Consider the following 6,000-nt stretch of genomic DNA (forward strand, 5'->3'; position numbering starts at 1 on the left):
TTATTACAATTTATTGTTATTAAAAATATAAGTAATTTTTGTAATTTATGTTTAATAACAAGAAATAATGGATTTATATAAATTATAGAAGAAAAAATTATGTAATTGGATGTAACACAAAATGAAAGTGGGATAAAATGAATGAGATAGGAAATAAACACATGATAACATAAGATGAGTAACATAGCACAGAATGATTTATTACTTCTTATCTTGGTGGTAGTAAGAGTGGGCCAAGTCATAAAACAAGTCATCTAAATTGGCACTGTGTAAATCCCATATGACAAAGATTTCCAACTCGCTCTAGTGTTTTCTAAGAAACACTGTTGGAACATGTGGGCTACACAAGAATAATAATTTCTAAATGTCTCATCGTGGATAATTCAAATTTAACAAAAACAAATAATATTTAGTCACACGATATATTAATAAATTAGTTTACTAATATATTAGTTTTAATGTTAGAAAATGAACTTTAAGCTTAATTCATCCTACAAAATCAGTTTGTGAGGTGAGATTTGCACCTCACTTATATATATATATATATATATATATATATATATATATATATATATATATATATATATATATATATATATATATATATATATATATATATATATATATATATATATTATAATTTGGTTTTATCTCTAGTCGATATGAGATTTTTAACACATCTCTTTCACGCTAAGTATAAACATCTCGAGCATCATAGTAGAAATTAGATGGTATAATAATGACTCGATAATAGGTGAAATAGAAATGTCCAAGAAACAAGAAATATTCTTAAGATAGGCTCATATTATGACTTTGATACTATATTAGAAAATAGATTTTAAGACATTTAATCATAAATTTTTTTTAAAAATGTATACAAACTATCAATTATTAGATACATACTCAACCTAATAAAAAAGATATATATTCATGTATAAATATGATATAGTGGTCTAAAAATCGTCATACGTATGTATATAAAAAAGATTATGATATATTAACAATTAAAAATTAACAATATTTTAATAATAATTACATGTCAAAAATTTATTGATTCATTTTAAATATTTCTTAAAAAATATTTTAAGTGTACCACTCAAGACACGTATTCAATTGGTAAAATATTGTTAAAAGAGTTGTTAAAAAAAAAAAGTTATTCATATAAAATCATTTCGTTAGAGTAGAAAACTTAAGTCGTAGCAGCAATGTATGCACAGTGAGAAGTAAGAAAGAAAGGTCTGACATCGAACATGTAACATCAATTGGATGTAAATATACATCATGGTTGTCCTGTCATAAACTTATGTCAAACTTATAATAGGGTTGTCATGAACAAATAGAAAAGGGGTTCCCATACTGCTTGAAAAAATTTTCGTTCCAAAAGGTCTACATTGAGCATCACCACCGTGACTAATATCTTTGAATTGAATTTCAAGGTATTATTGTTTGAAATCAGTTGAAAAATTCAAAATGATTTTCAATTTTTCTTAAATATTATTTTAATATTTTTTTGGATTCACCTTAAAATAAAATTAAAGTTTAATTTAACTTAATTATTTAAAGTTTAAATATCTCATAAATTTAGATATTTTTAGTTAAGTTTTATTAAAAGTCATTGTTTTATTTAAAATATTTTTATTTTATTTTAAGTGTCATGTCTTTGATTTTTGCCATCAACAAAATAACTTGATTATTATTTTTATCTTCTTATTTTTAACTCACCAATCAACTTATTTATTTTATTTCTAATATTCTTCAACTTATCACTATTCTTTTTTAAAAAGGAAATTGACATGTGATTTGGAAATAATCGAAGAGAGAGTATATAGGTGAAAAAAAATAATGATCATATTACGTTATTTACAACATAATCAAATAATAAAATATTTAACCTAAAAGCAAATTTATAGGATAAGTTAAAGAAAATTAATACTAATTTTTCTAAAGAAAAATCTCTAAAAGTTAAAGATGATTTTGGGAATGCGATTAATGGTAAAAATATTTTCGTGAATGAGATCATGAATTACTTTTTTTTTCTTAGTAGATATTTTGTTTTAATTATATGTACAATGTAATTTTATCATGAGTTTGAAGTGGTTCTCATGTTTTGTTTTTGTTTTTTTGAAAAAATAAAATCAACTTATTTATTTGGAACTAAAATAAATATTTTTTAATAAATATTTAATTTAAAATACTTTATTTTTATAAGAGACTTAAACTTAATTAAGTTTTAAGTTAATTTACAAATTAGAATATTTTTTTCTAATTTGAGTTAAGATCAAGTGAACTTATTTTTTAATGCTATTATTTTGATACCTAACAAAATTTTACATCTATTATTTAACTTTTTTCCATAAATATAAACATTAATGTTTTTAATGATCAATACATCTCTAAAATTGGGTTATCAACTGGTACAAGTGATGTAAGAAAACATTTTTCCTTTTTTTAACTACAATTGAGAAATGGTTGACACAAAAGAGAAAAAGTATAATTAAATAATTAAGGAGTTTAAGAAGAAAGAGTATAAGATAGTTAGGATGTTGAGTTGTAGGGTAAGGGAGGATAAAGGTGATATAGATGGATGCAAATGGTGGAGACCATGTCCATTGTTTTGTTTTGTTTTTCTTTTTTTTTTCTTGTTTTGGTGTCTTATTTATTAATTGATTTTTTTTCTTCTCTCTCGTTTATTTTTCTTTCTGAGTATATATATATATATATATATATATATATATATATATATATATATATATATATATATATATTCATAAAATATTATCTAAATTGAATATGTTAAATATAGTAAAATTCAATATGAGTGATAATGGATAGATTGTAGTCTTAAACATTAGGAATATAATTTGTAATAATTATTTATTGGGGATTGCTTTTCTAAATATGAATAATACTAATTTGATCTCTTTCTTGATTATTATATGTATATTTAATATTGAATTAATAATAATATCATATTTTTATTATTGTAAATTTTAGTTTTTGAAAAATATATTTAGAGAAATATAAACGCGTATATAAAAATATACCTAGTATCTGAAAAAGACAAAACATAAATTTTGTTATGAATACAATGTTTTATTGTTGAAAGAAACAAAAATATAATCATACTCATCGACTTGATTAGATTTTGTGATTTTAGTAATGGCTGTCCCATCATCATATATAGATGACGATAAGATAAAAAGAAAGGCACTTTATTTTGGGATAACAACATAAACACCACGCAACATGATGAGCAGATTTTGCCAACACGGTTTGGTTTAGTGTGAGCGTGATTGATTCTACTTCAAAGAGGAAAAATTAACTGAAAAAATTAAAAGGACAAAATTAGCAGAAGATTACCTAGATGTAAATTAATTATGTATTGTAATATTTGATAGAGTTTTTTTTATGCTTGTTTAAGAATATAATGCTAAGCAACCATCACATTAAAAAGAAAAACATAAGATAGAAATATATTTTTACTAATATTGAAATATTTTATAAATATACAATCTTATAAGATACAGTGGATTATCTATTCACACAAGGAGATTTTGTATATTATATATGTCACGTTCCATTAATTCCCAGCTGAATCACCTCCTTGCTTCCATAAATACACCGTGCCACGCGTTCTGAACATTAAAAAAAAAATCCACCCACAAAGCCCTGCATGCACGCCACTTGTCAAAATGGAAGTTTTTGAAGTGAATGGTGGGGTGCAGGTGTCAACTAGGGGGACGTTCGTTCGTCTGAAAGTGGGATTTTGAACAAAAGTGATTTTCTGGAAAAATCTCCCACTCTCCTGCGTGCACCTTCTCCCCTTCCAAATCTCAGATTTTCACTTCTCCTCCTTCTCACTAGAACCTCCATCTTCTCTCTACCTTAACTCACTTTCTTCTTCTCCGATCAACAATCAGGCACCGTGGAAGTAGTCCTGGCGTTATAAGCTTCAAGTGGAACCGAACGTTTCTGGATTCTGAACGGGTAAGTACTTCGTCCTTAACTGTTCGTCCCTATCAGCGTTCATGCATAACTCTGAATCAAATCTTGGTCTTCTGTAAATTTAGCTTGAGGAGTTTTGGGGTTGAGCGTTAAGGGTAGAGGAGATTTTTACTGGAAACTGATTTCTGTCTGAAGAACGAGCGCACGTTTCTATAGGTAAGGGAAGCTTATTAGATTTAATTCATATGATTTTTCGTACTGCATGTGCGTTTATGTGATGTTTGAAGTATGATTTATGATATTGGACTTTTGGTATATGAATATGATTCTGAAATGATGTATGAAAGTGATGTAATGTTCTACGGTTTGATTAAATTGAAAAATGAGATGTATGATGAGATGATGTATGAAAAAGTATGGATTTGTACTATGATATGAGCAATTTAATGTATAAAAGTTTATAATGAAAAATGTATTTACTGTAAGATGAATCTGGATATGAAATTCTATGTTAAAGAACGATCGTTATCGAAATGGTCTTTGACTGTTCGTTATTCTCAGTGTCATCTTTGAAATAGCTGAACCCTTTCATTTGAAAAGGATTCTATGTGAGGACGAACGCCCTCTTATATATAGCTTTACGTTTGAGCGTTCGGCCAAACGTATAGATCATGAGTGTTGTGTGAGAAATTGAGAAGCTTGAGAACCTACATCCAGACACTTAGTCAAATTGTTAAAAACAAATCTTTAAGTATCCCATCTTACATAAATTCCAATTTTCTATGATTTTGATTCAGCGAATGGTCTCGACAAAAACGTATGTCTTAAGTGGCGCTCGGTCTTATACCGAACGCTCGTCCCAAAGTGTAAATGATAAGTAGCGCTCGGTCCTATACTGAACGTTCGTTCTTCCCGTAATTACCAACGAACCGAAATAGCGTTCGTCCTGAATTCTCATAGCGTTTGTCCGAAAACTTAAATAAGCGTTCGTCCGAAAGTTTAAATAGCGTTCGTCCGAAAGTTTAGTAAATTCTCGTACCGCGTTCGGTCATTTACTGGCAGTCGGTTATTCCAACTAAATTGTACTTAGTACATTTAGTACTCGCATTTTATCTTCATTCAGTTGAATTGAATCTGAAATCTTGTCAAGTGAATTATTCTAAGTATAATTTGAATTGTTCTAGAATCAGTTCATTTAACTGATTCAAAATTTTAATAGCGTTCGTCATGAAAGATGAGTCAGCTTTATTCCTTCGGAAAAGAAGTTCCTTCGGTCTCGCTCTTGACGTTCGTCCTCGTTGTGAAGAGGATTGAACGTTCGTCTTTTATGCAAGTGAAACAAAGAATGAAAATGTATTTAAGAGGAAGAATTAAGATGTGCGAACATTATAAGAACTGAAATTGTGATTGTGGTTTTTGAACGAGCGTTCCAGGGAGGAACGACTCTTGAATGGAAATTGAGATTTGTAAAGTATGAACGTGGTAAGCTTAGATGGTGGTTCATCCTGATATTCCGTGAGTGCTCGTTCTCAAGTAGAGAGGAGTATGTCATGTGTGGGAATGACAGGAGGTCTAGTCCATAACTGTAACTTGGACAGAACAGACTAACCTTAGGTGGCTACTGATGAGCATTCCAGTTACCCCACCTGGGTGCACGGACGCCTTAGCTACACAGGATTCATACAGTCCGGACGGTCGGTCTAGTACCAGGAATTTGATTGAGTTAATGGATGAATTGAATGTATGTGTTGTGAATTGTTTGATGTAATTGATATGTATGAAATGTATTTTTGACTTGAATTAAATTCAATAAGCTTACCCTTGCGTTTTTCCATTGTGTTGTCCGTTTCTGTACGTCCGTCATGTCAATGCAATGATCATCCGTGTGGATGTGAGCAGAGGGAGATGCTTCTTTAGAGGAAACGCTTGAAGAAGGATTTATTGCGGAAGAGAATCTCGTAGAAGTGGAAGTGAAGGCCGAACAGTAGGACGTTCGGTTTTTAGTTAGTGTATTTAGGATACGGGCCGCTTGTGAGCGAGCGCCCTTTTGCTGGT

This window comes from Vigna umbellata, chromosome 2, assembly GCF_029865625.1.
Source record: "Vigna umbellata cultivar VRB3 chromosome 2, Vumbellata_1.0, whole genome shotgun sequence".
Lineage (NCBI taxonomy): Eukaryota > Viridiplantae > Streptophyta > Magnoliopsida > Fabales > Fabaceae > Vigna > Vigna umbellata.